This window comes from Engystomops pustulosus, chromosome 2 (genome assembly GCF_040894005.1).
Source record: "Engystomops pustulosus chromosome 2, aEngPut4.maternal, whole genome shotgun sequence".
Classification (NCBI taxonomy): Eukaryota; Metazoa; Chordata; class Amphibia; order Anura; family Leptodactylidae; genus Engystomops; species Engystomops pustulosus.
In genome coordinates, this window is record NC_092412.1 from 31,109,310 (window position 1) to 31,129,763 (window position 20,454).

Genomic DNA, 20,454 nt, shown 5'->3' on the forward strand with positions numbered 1-20,454 from the left:
TAGAAGACTCCGCTCAGCCCCTTCCTGGTGATACAATGCGAAGAAACCGAGACTGCGCAATTCTCCAGTCAAATTCTGAATGTAGAGATTGTCGACCTTAATATGTAACGTGCCAGATAGTTTGCTGCTTTGACAGCTGATTACACCTCTGAGAGATCTGTCTCAGCTCCCCCCTTAATACTTGTCATGGACTCTCCCAGTCTCTCCCAGACTCCGAGGCTCCCAGTGCAGAGCTGTGGATGGAAAGCATTGATGTCTGTCTGGCTCTCTCTCCGTTACCCGCTGGCCTCCTCATTTGTGCACATATGACCAGCCACTAAATGTCACGTCACCAGAACGGCTGTACATTTGATTCACTGAGCACTGAGCAGTTTCACGCCTAGGGGGGGCTACCTCGCCGGTGACTAGCAGCTTATACGGCAGTGATTGGATACAGATTAATGAAAAAATAATGAAGCATGATGTGCAAAAATACAGAAAAAAAAGACTCCGTCCCAGTAGTAAATGCAACGCCAATTATAATGGATACAGACGCTATATCATTAGGCAGCGGCGGTTATGTAGTAAGAGGGGGTTGTATGACGGCGTGGATGGAAATAGGTGGCGATCACGTGCAGGAGTCGTAACAATGTGATAAAATTATCCCGGCACATAAGATACAATATGCGAATATTGTTATTTTTGACTAATATTTATAAATAGAATCCTCCCGCCTTCTATTAATCCATTAATTCTTCAGCTCCCGAGTTACGTAGAAGACGGTTATCGCAGTCGATTGACACAAATGTTGCGGCTATTGATACAATGTTGTTACATTCTATTGATAATATTTATAAATAGAACCTTCCCGCCTTCTATTAATCCAGTATTTCTTCAGCTCTTTGATTGTTGCAGGCGATTGATACAAACGTTGCGGCTCTTGTTACAATATTGTTACATTCTATTTCCAATATTTATAAATAGAATCCTCCCGCCTTCTATTAATCCAGTAATTCTTCGGCCCCCAGTTATGTAGAAGACGGTTATCGCAGTCGATTGTTGCGGCTATTGATACAATATTGTTACATTCTATGGATAATATTTATAAATAGAACCTTCCCGCCTTCTATTAATCCAGTATTTCTTCAGCTCTTTGATTGTTGCAGGCGATTGATACAAACGTTGCGGCTCTTGTTACAATATTGTTACATTCTATTTCCAATATTTATAAATAGAATCCTCCCGCCTTCTATTAATCCAGTATTTCTTCGGCCCCAAGTTATGTAGAAGATGGTTATCGCAGTCGATTGTTGCAGCAATTGATACAATATTGTTACATTCTATGGATAATATTTATAAATAGAATCCACCCGCATTCTATTAATCCAGTAATTCTTCATCTCTTGATGGTTATTACAGGCGATTATTACAGGCGATTGATACAAACGTTGCGGCTCTTGTTACAATATCGTTACATTCTATATTTATCTATTTCACTATTTATAAATAGAATCCTAACGCCTGCAATTAATCCAGTAATTCTCCATCTCCCGGGTTAGATAGAAGCTGTCATTCCCACCAGGAAACATTGTGATGTGCTGTGAGTCAGGAAAAACAGGTAGCGTAGAGGATGACTGAGCGAAAGAGATGGGAAAAACACCAACATACCAGGAGAGGGAGGTATGAAGAAAGGGAGAATTTCACTTCCAACCAGTGAGAAAAGTAATGAGGAAAAGCAGAGAGAGCGAGAGCGAGCGGATTGAGGGAGTGTAAGAAGGGAATAGAAAAAAAAAGGAAAGAATGAGGTAGGGGAGGAGGGAGGAGAGAGACACACAGCTCACAAGAAGGACACAGCCAGTGAGAGGCGCCCAGCCGCACAGAAAAGGGAAAGCATTGGATGAAGAATTGTTATACACAAAGCACCAGCCAGCAAAGGTGCATCACCTAGTCTCCAGCACCCAGGAAGAGAGTGCGTGGCGTGGGCACAGGACGCTCGGGCTTGGATACCTGGACCTACATTAGACATAGTGGAATGCTTGGACAGTTCCCTTAGGACAATCCTAGAAAACTCCTTCCCTCTGGCTGGAGATCACACAGGAGAGTAGTGACTTTACCTAATAGTGGATGCTACAAGGAGACGAGCAGTGACAGACAGGAATCCTATGGCAGGCCAGGTAAGGGATGTGATGGATGAGGCTTCTGCATGCTGTGCTAGGAGCTGGGGAATGGATTTGGGCTCCTGCACCTATGCTGAATATGGGGGCTATGACTTACTATATGAGTAAGTTATTGGTTGTAGTAGGGACTGATACCACCAGGTTGGTATAACAGGTGTCATAGCGTTCAGCAAGGGCTGCCTCCCCTAAATCCCAATCATAGGAGCCTACTGTGACAATGTGGAGGTTTTTGCTGTAGAGCCTCACTTTATGGCTGGTGGTTATGGCAAAGTTTTGCTGCTAGTAATGGAACGAGTGGATTGGTTTACTAGAGTTAAAGGCACGGTTACTATTTGGAATTCGTGATGGGGATAGTCAATGCTTTGGATGTGCTTCCTGCGCTGTCGCTTTAAATTACGCCGTGAATGTGGTTTACTATAACCAAGAATCATAACATAAGTCATTAGTCTAGGAACGACTTGTATACATACAGATGCAGCAGAGGCGGATTTGTCATTTGGCTCCACTCATGCGGATATCAGTGGAGTTGCCTGTACCTCTGCAGGTGTCACTGATGTCCAGAGGCAAGTCCATTACACGTTCAGCTCTGCTACATCTGTACTTTCCATCCAATACTGTCACTTTCATTCTGCCTCTTACCTATAGTATGTTCTGTTGTGTGGAACATTCCATCATAGTAGATACTTAAAGAATACGAATGTGACAGATACCTGTAAGGCACTTGGATAAGGCACATCTGCTCCTAGTACTATTTCTCATTTTTATGACTGATCTGAATGTATGTCTATCTATAAATATCTATATATAAACTATTTATCCATATCTATCTATCTATCTATCTATCTATCTATCTATCTATCTATCTACCATTTGTTTATGCATGTATCAATCAATCATTTGTGTATCTATCTATCTATCTATCTCCTATCTATCTATCTATCTCATATCTATCTATCTATCTATCTATCTATCTATCTCATATCTATATATCTATCTCATATCTATCTATCTATCTATCTATCTATCTATCTATCTCCCATCTATCTATCTATCTATCTATCTATCTATCTATCTATCTATCTATCTCATATCTATCCATCTTCTATCTATCTACCTATCTCATATCCATCTATCTATCTCATATCTATCTATCTATCTATCTATCTATCTCATATCTATCCATCTTCTATCTATCTATCTATCTATCTATCTCATATCTATCTATCTATCTATCTATCTATCTATCTCATATCTATCTATCTATCTATCTATCTATCTATCTCATATCTATCTATCTATCTATCTATCTATCTATCTATCAATCAATCATTTGTGTATCTATCAATCTATCTATCAAAATATCTATCATTTATCTATGTATCTATTTTTCTATATTCTTCTATATTTAATACATATCTATTATATACTATTTCCAAGTCTGTGGAAAAGTTTCCTCTGTCCATTGTACATGTGGTCTTCTCCCCTCAATGGAGGGTAATTAGGGACACAAATCTCCAAAGTTGGGTTCCAAATGATCCTCCTCCTACAAAACATGTTACAATGTATCTGATAATCACATAAACATTCCAAAATATGGTCCCAAGACCAACCTCGCAATGGGATTGTCCATGTCCTGCCAAAGAAACCCAAATTCTGATGCGCACCTGTGTTCCCTTAGAGATCAACCAATTTTGAGGACGTTTTGAAGAAGATCTAAGATCATAAGTTGGCGGTGTCAGTGGGCAGGTTGGAGGAGATGTTGTGTGGATAATTTGTGATGAAATGACTAATACCAAGTTTCCTCATAGAAGGATCTGCTTATACGTCCAGAAATACTGACACTCTTCTCTGAAGGCTGTGTCAGGCATTGCACTTAAAATATTTATTTAATATATACTTCAGGAATAGGCAGCACTCCAAGATAGTTTCAAACCAGGTGGGGTGTCATTATTCCATGTGCAACATTTCAGCTCACGGGGAGCCTTTCTCATGCTCTCTTATCTATCTATCTATCTATCTATCTATCTATCTCCTATCTATCTATCTATATCATATCTATCTATCTATCTATCTATCTATCTATCTATCTCCTATCTATCTATCTATCTATCTATCTACCATCTATCTATCTATCTATCTATCTATCTATCTATCTATCTCATATCTATCTATCTATCTATCTATCTATCTATCTATCTATCTATCTATCATCTATCTATCTTTCTATCTATATCTATCTATCTATCTATCTATCTATCTATCTATCTATCTATATCATATCTATCTATCTATCTATCTATCTATCTCATATCTATCTATCTATCTATCTATCTATCTATCTATCTATCTATGTATCTATCTATCTATCTATCTATCTATCTATCTATCTATCTATCTATCTATCATCTATCTTTCTATCTATCTATCTATCTATCTATCTATCTATCTATCTATCTATGTCTGTCTATCTATCTATCTATCTATCTCCTATCTATCTATCTATCTATCTATCTCCTATCTATCTATCTCTCTCATATCTATCCATTTATCTATCTCACATCTATCTGTCTATCTGTCTATCTAACTATTTATCTATATATCTCATATCTATCTATCTATCTATCTATCTCATATCTATATATCTCATATCTATCTATCTCATATCTATCTATCTATCTATCTATCTATCTATCTATCTCATATCTATCTATCTATCTATCTATCTATCTATCTATCTATCTATCTATCTATCTATCTCCTATCTATCTATCTATCTATCTATCTCATATCTATCTATCTATCTATCTATCTCATATCTATCTCATATCTATCTATCTATCTATCTATCTATCTATCTATCTATCTATCTCATATCTATCTCATATATATCTATGTATCTATCTATCTATCTATCTATCTATCTATCTATCTATCTATCTATCTATCTATCTATCTATCTATCTATCTATCATTTATGAGATTACCATGCAAATAAATTATGAGATAACCAAGAAGAATAAGATTGCAATAACAGAGACAACCTAAAGACATGGGTGGCGCTGTATCAGGAGGCAGAACTGTCCTTTGCCACGAATGCTGGACAGCCCCTTGAAGTATATGTCCTATCTACCCCCTCTAGCTCTAGCACATAAGGTCCTGGATTACTTTATAGAAGACCCCAGATGAATGATATCCGGGTTGGGACTGGAGGAATCCTCCTCAGCGGGTTACATGGTCATTTTTCTGCTGCGTGGCCATAAAATGTAAATGACTTTTGTAATAGTCGCTCATTCATGTTGTTTAGTAATAAAAGGATTGCGTTTTGTGAGTCTCTGGGGGCTTCACTCAAGCAAAAGTCAAAACTTGTAGTGAAATTTAATAGAGAAATAAAGTTTTCCAATTACATTGGAAGCTTCTAATTTTAACGGGATCAGAAGTGATTAATTTCATATCCGGCGCCATTTTTTTTCGTGAGGATTTCATAGAAAATATAGAAAATCCATGAATAGGAGACAATAAAGGACTGAAATGTAACTCATAAAGTAGTGGTATCAACTATGTCACTCCAAGGTGTTACAAAACTACAACTCCCAGCATGCCCTGATGGACTTATGCTGCCAGGGCATGCTGGGAGTTGTAGTTTTTCACTGATTATGGAGCTCTGAGTCATCATAAAGAAATCTCAACACCCCCCCAAATCACAATTCTACCAAAGAACAATGTCAGCTCTGCTACATTCCTATTTTTTTCTTTCAATAAGTAACATTTTTTAGCTTTTGCGTCTCGAGTACTATAAAAATTATCAACCTTGAACTATCCAGATCTACCCCTCTCAGTCACTACGACCCCCATCCAATTAGGTAAAATTATTTATTGAAGCATGTAATACCGCTATTAGCCACTAGAGGGAGGATAAAGCTTCTTCTTCTTTTCCTACCACTCAAGTTTTCCAATGAAAAAAAAAAAAATTCCATGGAATAATTGGGCAATGAGATGAGGATTGTATTTGCTTTACTTACTATCTCCCTTCCCTAGTATCTAAATTAATTGCAGTGGCTTGGTATTACATATGTAGCAGCGACGAGTTTGTTATGTAGCAGTGTCGAATTATCCATGATTTTTTTTTTTTTTATAATCAAAGCCCATGATAAATACAGCAGGTATTGGTAGATGACACACTCAGCTCTGCTACATCTTTGTAATGGACTCCGCAGACTGTCATTCTCTGGTACGGATGTATAAGTCACACTCAGAACATATAGGACGTATCCGGAATCTGAGTGCATGTGTCTCCATCTGTTGTAAATTCCGTTATTATTGGGAAAAATTGTGTATTTAGAAAAAAATAATGGCGAAAATACCACTAATTGTGATTTAAGAAAAAAAAAATCAAAAAAACCTTGCAGATGGAAGGAGTTGTAGTGACGCATATGTTGGGCGTCTATAAAATCTAAGCCTCGTTAATGATGCTGCTAGGAATATTAACTCGCTAGATTAAAGGCGCTTAATCTAGACACTAAAATGTGCCATTTTTTAGGATCCTACGGAAGTGCAAAATCCACAATAATCACCGCCTACACTTATATGATACACTAAAGTCTCACCCCATTGTATAACTATCCATATCACTGGTTAGAGGTCTCTCCTATGAGCAATTTATATTTTTTTCCAAACACAGCGCCACTTTTGTTCTGAGGCTGACTGTGGTATTGCATGCCGCCCCAGTACATGCTCCTCTCTGCTATAAACAGCTCCATCGCTGTCCTCAGGATGTGTCTGCTATGGCAGCTCAAGCTGCACCTCCTTTGTTCTCAATAGAGCCAAGCTGCAGTACCAGAAACGACCACTGAGCTGGTGTGGCGCTGTTTATATAAAAAAAAACGCCTGTGGTGTTCTATTCTACACACCACTATAAGAGAGACCTCTCAGCTCTCCTGGCGCATCTATTTTAATCGATATTCCTTAAAATAACAATTCTGACACATCTTTTCTGACGCTTATGTGTTCCTCTGTAACCTAAATAGACAAATGGGCGTGGCCATTGCTCTCATGAAAAATCAAGCTCAGCTCTGCTGTGTAGAGGAGGCTTCACTGTGACCTTTGCTGGCTGGACCTCGGTGTATAGGGTACTGTATGTACAGGGATCAATATGGTGCATGGTGGTCCACCATGGACACCACGTTATGAAGTATATGACCCCTGAGATGCCAGGTGGGGGGTGTCTCCGCGTTATAGCAGGTGTGTAACCACCACAGATATGTCTCTGGGGTATTTGTGACTAGAAGGGGCGTTTTCTGTAGACTTAGACTTAGTGAATCCTAACTGGGATCCTGATATAAGTTTGCATGGACCAGTAGCACATACAGTAGACATTCCACAACACATCGCACCAGTCCCATGTCTATAGGGGATCATAATATACTTTCCAAGCCTATAGATACATTTTTGTAGTATGGAAGTGCCTGGAGAACCCCTTAGAAGAAGATATAAACTTCATACAGATGTTGCCCCTGATGGGTTGGGAACCAAGGACCTCAATCATGCGTTAACCACTAAGTCTTGGGAATGAATGTGGAGGCAATGACAAAAATATGAGATGGAACCCAGGAAGAACGTATGAGCTTCATTGAGATGTTGCTGTTGTAAGTCCACAGAGAGACCTCAAACTCGATTTGGGACACTAAACCACCGATACTTAAGGACTTAGACACTAAACCACCAATCCATAACGACTTGTGGGTGGTTTAGTGTCCCAAATCGCCCCGGCAGGTTCTCATTAACTACTAAGCTCCATACAGATGTTGCCCCTGATGGGTTCGGAACCAAGGACCTCAATTACGAAAGCAACAGTGTAAACCCCTAAGTCTTAGGAATGAATGTGGAGGCAATGTCCAAAATATGAGATGGAAACCTGGAAGAACGTATGAGCTTCATAGAGATGTTGCTGTTGTAAGTCCACAGAGAGACCTCAAACTCGATTTGGGACACTAAACCACCCACAGGTCCTTATGAATCGGTGTTTATAGATACATAAGGACCTGTGGGTGGTTTAGTGTCCCAAATCTCCCTCACAGGTCCTTATTAACTACAAAGTATTAGGAATGCATAAAAACATTGAGATGGTTCAATACTGTGTCAGATAGAAGAACATAGAAGCTTCATGCAGATGTTGTCCCTGAGGGGTTCAGAACCAAGGACCTCAATAACGTAAGGCACTAAGTCTTAGGAATGATTATGGAGAAGGTTAAGTAAAACAATACAACATGATCATGGGGTCACTGGGGTCCCGCACCACGACGGGGGAAAGACCGATGGGAGGGACTTGTAATCCGGAATGATCTCCATGTATGGATATACAAGATGCAGAATCCACATCTTCAGTTCTTCTTCAGACCCGGAATGTTCTGTATTATCTATAGAGAATTGTTCAGTAAATCCACAAAGAATAACGTCTCCAACTTCACTGCGAGATCCTTCTCTTATTAGGTCACTGGAAGATTTACTCCCTTAAAAAGCGAGTGTGAAGAAAATGTGAACTAACAATGAAGTAGACCGTATGAGACCGAGGAAATAGGCCGGGAAGAAGAAAGGATATTGACTAACAAGTGCTGGATGTCTCTCAACATGAGGGATAACCAGGAGGATGTAGCAGAGCTGAGGCAGTGCGGGGACGGGGGCTGGACTGTCACAGATCAGACTTCCCTACCCTTAGAGATCCAGTGTCTACCTGTCTGGATCACACTGATGTCATAGGATCATAATGTATAAGGTCTGACCTATAAGAAGGTTGATATTCCCTGTATAATATCTTAAAGGGTTTGTCCATGCCACTTTAGTCATTCGTCCAAATACATAGAAATTATACATACCTCAAACGGAGGGAAATCTGTTACTAGTTTTGACCATGCACCATTGCACATGGTGTCCCTGTGAAAAATGCATTTATTTTTCAGGATTTTAGCTTCTCCAAATGGGTGTGCCCTCACACTGCTGTGCTCTTAGCTCTCTGTATCAAACTGCTCCACATTTCCAGTGCGCCATTGCACACCGTGTTAGATGTGTTCACCCTATGAAAAAGGCATTTATTTTCCCAGGATTATAGCTTTTTTAAGTCCAATGGAGACATGTCCTCACACTGCTGTGCTCTTTGCATCAAACTGCTCCACAGCCCCAGTACTCCATTGGACATGATATTAGATATTGACCCTGTGAAAAATTCATTCATTTTCCAGGATTGTAGCAGGGCTTCTGTAAATGCACTGTGGGAGTGTCCTCACACTGCTGTGCTCTTAGCTCTCTGTATCAAACTGCTCCACAGCCCCGGAGCTCCATTGGACATGATGTTAGATACTGACACTGTGATAAATGCATTTATTTTCCAGGATTGTAGCAGGATTGTAGCTTCTGTAAATGCACTGTGGGGGTGTCCTCACACTGCTGTGCTCTTAGCTCTCTGTATCTTCTTTAAGTGGTATGGAGGCATGTCCTCACACTGCTGTGCTCTTTGCATCAAACTTCTCCACAGCCCTTGTGCTCCATTGGAGCATATTAGATACTGACCCTGTGATAAATTCATTCATTTTCGAGGATTGTAGCTTCTCTAAGTGCACTGTGGGCGTGTCCTCACACTGCTGTGCTCTTAGCTCTCTGCATCCAACCGCTCCACAGCCCCAGCGCCCCATGACATATTTTATCAGCTATTAGCCCTGTGAAAAATTCATTTATTTTCCAGGATTTTAGCTTCTCTCCCCTTTAATTTTTACATTCTTTTGGCTAATAACAATACACACAAAGATATAACCCTACATCTCTCCGAGGGCCAATACCTAACACTATCCGCATGGCCAAACCTGCTGACAGATTCCCTTTCAAGAAAACGTATTGTTTAATCTAAAAACCAATGAATGAATCGTGACGGGACAGAGGGGGTTAATGCGGCCGCCTGTCACAATGTATCATCGATGGCCGCTTATAATTTTACAGGTTTGTAAAATGAATCCAGTGGCTCCGTAAATAACTCATGGATTTGCCGTCACGAAATATATTGCTCAGTAAAGCGACAATCCAGGCGGCTATCTTGTGGAAGAGGCCGGCAGCTCCCGGGCTGGGAAATGACACGGATAATCCCTACCGTGTGGATAGCGGCAGCTGTGCGCCACATTTCCAGGCCGCTGTCTAATAAGACTGCGAAGCCGCAATGTAATTACAGTAAAGTGGGACTGGGAATCCTGCTGCTGTTGGATGGGGCCCAGTAGGCCCCTGCAGCCGCCAATTACAACATTACGCAACGCTGCACAGAACTTGCCAAATCAGTCCCTGTCCCCAATGGGGCTCACAATCTAATCAACCTACCAGTATGTTTTGGAGTGCGGGAGAAAACCGGAGGACCCGGAGGAAACCCATAGAAACAGTGTCGGACTGGGGTACTCTGGTGGGCCAGTCCAACACTGCATAGAAACACGGAGAGAACATACAAACTCTTTGCAGATATTGACTTGGATGGTATCCGAGCTAAACCCATAAATGTTGAATTGGCAAAAAATTAGATGTGCTGGAAATGTACAGGTGAAAACCCTCTTTATGAAAAATCTAGAAAATGCTCCTCATGCTAGCACTTCCAAGAATGGAGACCTGGGGTAAAGTGGAGGTCAAGGTGCATGTGTCTCACAAACCCAACTTCTTTTTTTGGGACCTTAAAATACCTGAGACCAAGAGGTCCATACATGGGTCAGATGATGAGGAAGACATTGGGGCACATTTACTTACCCGGTCCAGTCGCGATCCAGCGGCGCGTTCTCTGCTCTGGATTAGGGTCCGGCCGGGATTTATGAATGTAGTTCTTCCGCCGTCCACCAGGTGGCACTGCTGCGCTGAAAGTCATCTCATCGCTCCGGAATGCACCACCTCGGACCAGGTGAAGGTAAGCGCTCCCCAAGCGACACTTTTTCGGTTTTTAAATGCGGCGGTTTTTCCGAATACGTCGGGTTTTCGTTCGGCCACGCCCCCCGATTTCCGTCGCGCGCATTCCGGCGCCGATGCGCCACAATCCGATCGCGTGCCCCACAATCCCGGGGCAATTCAGGTACAATCGGCGCAAATCGGAAATATTCGGGTAACACGTCGGGAAAACGCGAATCGGGCCCTTAGTAAATGACCCCCATTGTGAATGATCTATATGACCTTGTGAGATGCAGACGGTTTTATATATGATACAGAACACAACAAAACCAAAGTATCATCAAACTCAAGAGATACCCTACAACCCACCGCAGCTTGTGGTCACAGACTATTCTTGGTTTTATAGGGAAACAGCAAATATTTAGAGGGGAAATGAACTAAATAGAAGTTAGAGAAGGAGATGCAGAGGACGAGCCGCACCTTCTAGTATTTCAGCTTTTCTCAATCAATAAGCCCAACCATGAAAGTATAATGAGAGGAGAGAAGAGGATTGGTCTGTAATGAAATATCAGATGAGTCCTGCCATGTTGGCTATTGATCCTTGAATTGATAGACAGCGGCGGGTAGAGTAAGCAATCCAGACTTTTTATTTTCTTCCATCAACTTCATCTGCTCCAGATTATCTGCTACTTAAGACGGGATGATCCAAAGTCCCCCCTAATAGATGGCAATATAATTCATTGGACGGATAGCATGCAGGTGCTCGGATCATGGAGAGAAGCCTATTCAATCATATGGAAAAATTAAAGGGATACTACACTGATAGTCTCTTGTGTCCCAATACATGTGCGGCCCCGATCTGGTCATTTATAGTACCAGTGACCTGGTATGGGTCAAAAAGACTTTATAACCTCACTTGGGCTCCGGGGTGGAATTATTATATAGACAGAACTGACTACTTAAAGGGATATTCCAAAAATTTGATAATTGCCAGGGAGCAAACAGCCTTATAAACATGAGCAAAAATGTACCTTCTAAAGGACCTCCTCAGGGGCATAACTAGGTGAGACAAGGCCCCATAGCAGACTACAAAATGGGGTCCCCTTTCACACATATTTATACACTTATATATACACACATTTATATACTTATATACATACAGCATATACACACATCCAGCATATACACATCCAGAAGCTGGGTCCTCCTCACACTGTGGGCCCCGTAGCAGCTGCTATGGCTGCCACCCATGTAGTTACGCCCCTGGATCTCCTGTCCCAGAATTGTAGGATTTTGTAACAGGTCCCCAAGCAAACGGTGCTTAAATATACAGATGTAATATCGCTGCTGTGATTATTAGTGATTAGCAGAGCCATTATGTGATCAATAAATGGGGTGACACCACTTTTCGTCCCATAGGGTTTGGAAGACCCATCACTAAAAAATGAAGTGAGGTTTAATTTTTCAAATATTGTTGCAAATACTGCTTTTCCCCTGCTGGATTGAGAAGTTTTGAGAAAATCCTTTCCATTTAGGTAGATTTTTTAAAAATGTATGTAATAGGAGCCATGTAAGGGGCTGAGATTCCAATTATCTGAGTAATGTGCAACACTCACTTTTCCCATGCAGCGTCCATATACTTATAATAATTCCTTATATACAGATTATGCTGCACTGCACAGAGCTTGCCGAATCAGTCCCTGGGGCTCACAACCTAATCAACCCACCAGTACCAAGCTCATTGGCTTGATGATGCGCCAGTAGGCGCGAAACGGCTCGTCGCCAGGTCCCGCTCCTCCCTGTACTATGCACCCAAAATAATGAAATCGGTTTTCACAGTAATGGTGAGTGCCGCCCATCCTTTCTTTTTTGGATATCAACCCACCAGTATGTTTTGGAGTGTGGGAGGAAACCGGAGGACCCGGAGGAAACCCATAAAAACAGTGTCTGACTGGGGTTCCTTGGGCCTACCAGAGGCCCACCCTCCATCAACTTCTAGAAAACAGACTCTAGAATCTTCCTCCAAATTGGGTTGTCTTCTGCTGTATCTCTGGGGTCCAGTACATGGTTAGAGCCTGGGCCCACCGGAGGATCCTCTGGTACTCTGGTGGGCCAGTCCAACACTGCATTGAAACACGGAGAAAACATACAAACTCTTTGCAGATATTGACCTGGATGGGACTTGAACCCAGGACCCCAGCTTTATGCTTTATAGTGAGGTTCCGCAGCAGCCAAGCCTTATGCTATAATGAATAATAATCTCCTTGTGTAGATCATCCAGAATATATGAAGTCATTGAGGCGTTCTGTCACCTATATGTAATGTTCTCCGTCTGTAGCCTCATGTCCTAGATCTTATTAGATTCACAGTACAAGGGTCCTTATCCCGTACATTCCGTACATGTTCAAGAGTGTCTGTGTTCTCCACATAGAAAATAAGGACAATCTGATGTCAACCCATGTCATTGTCACAATTCTGCAGACATCATGTTTCCGAGCTCCATACGCCGCATTTTCGAGGTCACCCTACAAGCAGGTGAATACAGAACAAACCTGTTCCTTTTAAGACGTGGCAAAGGCCAAATCTTCACATCACGACTACAAGCTGAAACTTTCCTGGCAGATAGGAAGAGCAGCAGAGGAAGCTTGTAATCCATTACCAGGGCGGTCAGGCTTGTGCAACTGCATATCATGGATGACTGTGTCCAAAAAACCTTTGGCGAATGTAGAAAAATGGTCCAGTTCATTATCTGTAGTCCGCCGCACAATGTGCCTCATTACGTAGTATTAGCTGCACGCCGGAGGGAGCGGACAAGTCTCCTTCTACATCTTATATGAAGATTTGTAATCCGGTTCCACCTCTAGAGAAGAAACTTTGGTAAAAGTAGAATATTGAGCTCCTTAATCTATGCGGCAAATCACAAGTCCAAAGACCGGAGCAAGTGAAAGGAAACTCAATGGGGGGGGGCATCTATCGTTGGCCAATTATGTGTCCTCTGCAGCTACCGAGACCGGTGGATTCCTCGTCTAGGTGTGGAGGCCATGTGCCGATCCACCCCCACATCGACCTGACATTGATTTTAGTGATCTTTAATGCCACGTTCCTTACATAAAATATGATGGTGGTCATTTATCTTAGTCTGATGCGCCTTTTTTGGTTGTATTTTAGTGACTTTTTGGGAATTTGCGCCTCTTTCCAGCAGTTCGCCGGAGTTTGCCATGTAGAGGTGATCCTGGTTTGCGCCTAATTTGTCTTTGTATTTCTTCTGCTTCCAGATGTTTGCGCTTTATTTAACATTGATTTGCGCCTATATGCCTTAATAAGGTGCTAAAACTTTATTTAACAAAGACAAAATTTTGGCACAAAAAAGCTCAGAGAAGGGGTAAATATGATAAATAACCCTCGATAACTACAGCGGAGACTTGCAGCCCAAGTATTTCCCATCCCCCGCCATGTCTCTCCTTTTGAGGGCGATATAAAATCCCAAGTGTTTGCCCAAATATGGTCAAATAGTGATCACATGACCCTCCATCAACTTTACATACCAAGAAAGCAGAACTATTAATACACGTATATTGGTAAATTACCTAATATCCTACCCCAAACACTTACACACACATTACAATGAACATGAGGTAAAATGGCCAACCCCTTTAAAATTTACATATGGCATTCCATTAATTAATTTAGGGGGGTTAACCTATAATCCAGACCTCCCTTTCATGGTCAAAGTAAAGTCTGGTTATGACGAGTTATATCTCTTTATTTTATTATATGTCAAAGCCTACAAGTTTTTGGCTGGTCTTATTTATTAAAAGTGTAAGTGTAAAAAAAACTTGCACAAAACAATGGAAAAAGTTGCAAATTAAAAAAGATTTTTTGGTTTTTTGTTGGCTTTCTAAAAGTCATTGTACACTTAAAAAGAAACATTACCAGGGTATGTACAAGACCTTCATATGGTCAGCCATATTGTACTGAACCCAGTAGAGTTGCTCTGTTGCCTGCAGGAAGAAGGTGTCATGTGACTTGTTGGCGGCAGGACTTTGGGACTTCCTGTCACGTCATGTGTCCTGCTGGCTTCCAGCAGATGAAGGAGGTTGTGCAGTCCTTAATGTATGCATGACACCTTTGTGATAACCACTCCCATATCAGTGGTTGGATGCCGTGCCAAGGACACCCTCATTCCCTCCAAAAACAGATTTGGGAATGGTTATCATGGAGGGGGTGTGAATACAGTAATGACTGTATGGCCTCCTTCATCTACCAGAAGGCAGCAGGACACTGGATGTCACAGGAAGTCCTGAGTCCTGCTGCAAGAGTGTCACATGACCCACAGCTCCCATGAAAAAAAAATCTTTACCAGTACTGTATGGGGTCTTTTACTTACCCTCATAAGGCTTTTTATTAGTGGCCATCCCCTCATATAAAAAATGTTGCACATTGGTGAAAAAAAAGATTAGGTGCTATATCTAAGAAACAAAAAAAAAATTCTAATCAATTGTAAATCTGACACCATAGAAACCATTAAAATTTTTGGAAAAGATGGTAAAATGTTCTTGTGCAAGTGAATACAATGAAAGTAGATTAGTATATTTCGGATTCTCAATGATATGGATTTACGGTGCCAAGACGGTTGTTGCGGCAAGATCCTGGCTGATTATTGGCGGGGAGATATTTCTAGTGCTGTACTATGTAATGGGCTATGAATAATAGTAGGGTAATTAGTTTGGCGCGTATCAATGCATCCATCAGACGTGGAGATATGCCAGGAGCTATGCAAGAAACTGCTGGCGCCTATCTGCGATTATTTCTGTTTCTGTCAATGGATGATAATGTTTTTATTCTTGGCTTTCATTACCTGATTCAGCTGCTGAGTCGTGGCACGTAGCTTAAAGGGAACCTATCACCAGCCTTTCCCCCACTAAACTAACAGCCCCCTCAGGTGGGGCATGAAATGTCTTTTCTAGAATTTCCTCTTTTATGTGAAATTTCGCCAATTCACCTAAAAAAAAAATTCCCCCGAAGTCAGACAAATATGACTCTTTTCACCTCATTTTCACATAAGATGAGTCATGTTTAGTTGTTGCGGGAATAGTGTCACTTCAGACACCTCTCTCTTTGGTTCTAAAGTACCTAGAAAAAAACTTTTAATGCCATATTAAAGATAAGAATCTCATCTTTTAGACCTCATCAGGCTTATGGTTCTCTGATCTACAGAACTGGACATCCAGGCTGTTAGGAAATAAGAGGAAACTAGATCTTTCTCTGCAGGTATCTGTATCTCTTTAGCTATCTGCATTTCCAATCTGAAATCTAAGGCCATAAGTCTGATGTTATTTTAAAGTTGAGATGCTTATCTTTAATATGACACTAAATCATGTTTCTAGCTGCCATAGAACAGAAGGTAGAGGTTTCTGAACTGACACTAAGCTTGCAACCACCAAACTTGACTCATCTCATGTGACAATGAGGTGAGAAGAGTCATATTTAAGTGACACTATTCCTGCAACAACTAAACATGACTCATCTCATGTGAAAATGAGGTGAGAGGAATCATACTTGCCTGACCCTGGGAGACAGACTTCCTTTAAGGCAGTGCATCACCTTCATTTGATTGGAAGGTCCACCCATCGCCCTTTCCCTTGCCAAGTGGTAAAGGGATCTGTCATCAGATTTGGCTATGGAGCGCACAGTTAAGTGTTATACGGTGGCTTAGTGGTTAGCATTACAGCCTTGCAGCGCTGGGGACCTGTGTTCAAGTCCCAGGGTCAACATCTGCGAACATGTTCTCTCCGTGTTTGCGTGGGTTTCCTCCGGGTCCTCCGGTTTCCTCCCACAATCCAAAACATACTGGTAGGTTGATTAGATTGTGAGCCCCATTGGGGACAGGGACCGATTTGGCAAGTTCTGTGCAACGCTGTGCAATCTGTATGCGCTATATAAATAAAGGAATTATTATTATCCCTGGTGAGCTGTAGGGAGTAAAATTTACATCGGAACTATAGTTCTATAGAATAATTCTCTATATATTGGTCAAATAACATTTCAAGATGGGGAGTGGCAACACTTAAATCCTCAAAGCTACATAAGAGCCGAGAGCTATGGACATTTGAAGAGCAGCCACCCCAACATAGCTTTGTTTGAGGCCACAAAAATACTAAATATCCCCCTGGGTACAACTCCACACTTTTGGCAGTGGCTGGTTCTGGTATTACATCTGCTACAACTAGTAGAATGACAGGACTGCGCATAGTTGGGTGAATGATGCTCCATGATTTAGAGTGACTAGTCGGAGTGCCTATGGTCAGACCCCTACCTACCTATTGATGGGTCCACATTGGTCAAACTTTGTCCCACCCTCATGGCAGCTTCATTTTGTTTGCCTGCCCTAAAGGACATCTACTTTCAGGATGAAGGGCTTATGCAAATGAGCCTGAGGGGCTCCAGTAACGCCTATGTAACCTGGAGCCCCTTAGGCTCATTTGCATACTGTCATTGAACCTGGTGGTAGATGCCCGTTAAGGCCAACTTTGCCAGGAGTTTTAGATTTGCACATCTAGAAATGGTGCTAAAGGACCTTATATATGTAATTAGAAACATATCGGTGCATGCTGGGAGTTGTAGTTTCTCAGAGGAACCAGGTTTACACATAGAGACATAACGTATCATTGACCCCTGGGTCTGGAGTAACTGTTTAATATTAATGGGACATTTCCCGTCGCTCTTGTTTCGGAGAAGTATCAGTGTTAATCTGACCAGAAAGATAATTGTTTATTAAGTGTATGTGACCCCCGAGACCCCCGAGCTTTCGGATAATATAAAAGTTGGAACATAATGACTTGGATATAGTATGTTGTAAGTTGCTCCGTCTCCTGAATGTTAAACAATGCATTAGCGCTGACATCGAAAATTGAGATTGTTAAATGTTTTTTAGAGTCGCTTCAATGTTTCCAAATAGGAAAATGCGCTTCCAGTGTTCTGCCAGGTGACGGAAAACTCAAGTGGTATCTCTAAAAATCGACATTGGGAACAGAATATTTTACTCAGTCATTTCCATTCTTTTCACATTTAGATTTAAAGTTGAGCAGTCGAAAGAGAGAATGTCAAAAAGTTCAGGGTAACTAAGAAAAATGTGGCAGAATTGTGGCATAATCTGATTTAATGTCAGTCGAAATGCATGAAAAGAGGCGTGGCTTTGCAGAAGAGGGGTGTGGCTTTGCAGAAGAGGGGTGTGGCTTTGCAGAAGAGGGGCGTGGCTTTGCAGAAGAGGGGCGTGGCATTGGGTATAGTAAGCACAACCTATTTCAGACCCTACGCACCAAAACTGACAAAACTGACTGACCGAAATGAGGTCAAGCTATTTCCCCCAGTATCTAATGATTATGAGATGTCACATTCTGCACAGCAAAGCTATAAATGGAGATGCAAAGCATTCACTACAGGAAAATGTTAGTAAATCTGTCAATTAGTACTCTATATGCCTGACCCCTATAGTTGCTCCAAGTGCCTGCTTCCTATAGGTACTGCACATGTCTGGTCCCTATGGGTACTCCATGTGCCATGCAACTATGTGCCTTGTGACTATAGGTACTACACATGCCGTGCAACTATAGGTACTTCATGTACCTCCTACCTATAGTTACTTCATATGCCTTGTGACAATAGGGAATCCATGTGCCTGGTGCCTATAGATACTGCATGTGAAACCTTACCCAGCCTGTGTGCCTATGGGTTGGTTCCTGTGCCTAGTGTTTAAGGGATCAGTCAGATTATCGCAGGTTTGGCTATGCAGTGCAGAGTTAGGTTTTGTTCCTATAGAGCTGTAGGAAGTGAATATAATTATAAATGATCATACAGTATAATACCCTATATATTGGCCAAATAACACAGCAACTTACCTCATAGTTATTCCATATACCTGGTGCTTATAGATACTCCATTTGTCTGGTCCCTATAGGTGTCTTGTACCTATCAGTTCTCCATATGCTTGATCCATATAGGTACTCCATGTGTCTGGTCCATATAGGTACTCTAATAGGTACTCCATGTGCCTGGGCTGGTCCCTATAGGTACTCTAATAGGTACTCCATGTGCCTGGGCTGGTCCCTATAGGTACTCCAATAGGTACTCCATGTGTATGGTACCAATAGATACTCTAATAGGTACTTTGTGTGCCGGGTCCCTAAAGGTACTCCATGTGCCTGGTCCCTATAGGTACTCTAATAGGTACTCCATGTGCCTGGTCCCTATAGGTACTCTAATAGGTACTCCATGTGCCTGGTCCCTATAGGTACTCTAATAGGTACTCCATGTGCCTGGTCCCTATAGTTACTCCAATAGGTACTCCATGTGCCTGGCCCCTATAGTTACTCCAATAGGTACTCCATGTGCCTGGCCCCTATAGGTTCTTTATGTGCCTGGTCCCTATAGTTTATCCATGTGTCTGGTCCCTATAGGTACATTTTGTTCATATTACCTATAGATACTCCATGTGCAAGGTCCCTTTAAGTACTTCATGTGCAAGGTACCTATAAGTACTTCATGTGCAAAGAACACATAGGTACTCCATGTTCATGTTACCTATAGGTCCTCCATGTGCCTGGTCCCTATAGGTGCTCCATGTGCCTGGCCCCTATAGGTGCTCCATACTCCTGTCTAAGCGGTCTATGTAAATGAGCCTTCAGAAGAGAGTCCATAGCTTGAAACTCCTGTGCATAAATCTGTGGTGCATGATACGGGATGTTAGATTTGGGTTTAGCTTTATTCTGCATAGTTTGTGTCATCCAAAGCTCCTTCTGTATTTTTACAATGTGATATTCTGTTGTGAAGTGTAATCCATACTATATCCACACCCCTTGGCTGAGCCATATATAAGATCCTATATATATTATGTATAATCCTTTTGTGCATAGCTGAGCCGTCGGGGCTTATTTTCCAGTCTTTGCTTTATTGCCGATGTATTTGTATTCTGTCGTCTTTGTGTTTATTGTTTACAGACGTGAAATGATACATTGTATTCACAGAGAATAAACCTCGTACATGTCATATTATTGTCATTGATTGCAGTATGGAAAGAAATCTATAATGAAAACTGTCAGGCTGAATGTGCAGAGTAATACTGTCTATATACAGGCAGGCAGCGTTTTCTTAGAGATTCAGCCATAGGGGGCGCCAAATAAACAAAATCTCTTGGCAGGCTAATTGCCATCTCCTTTGTTTAAGGCTAAGCCTATTGAAAGATACTATTGGAACATAATAATGCAAGAAATTACATAATAATGTTTGGTTGTCCTACTCCACACGATTGGGGACCAGTGTCTAGCACCCCAGCAATGACAAGAATTAGGGCTCACAAGTGCCTCATGTTACTAGAGTGCAATGTACATGGACTCCAATAACC

General features: G+C 41.5%; 1 protein-coding gene across 2 annotated transcripts in view; it reads left to right on the forward strand.

Moving 5' to 3' along the window:
* The first annotated feature begins 1,588 nt into the window (after positions 1–1,588).
* Positions 1,589–20,454, forward strand: part of CNTN5 (contactin 5) — an 860,183-nt gene continuing 841,317 nt past the window's right edge. The window contains exon 1 of one of the 2 annotated variants that reach the window (XM_072134178.1): positions 1,589–2,153. The gene's annotated coding sequence lies outside the window, so the exon portion shown is untranslated. The remainder of the gene's footprint in view (positions 2,154–20,454) is intronic. The other variant, XM_072134179.1, reaches the window with a different exon arrangement.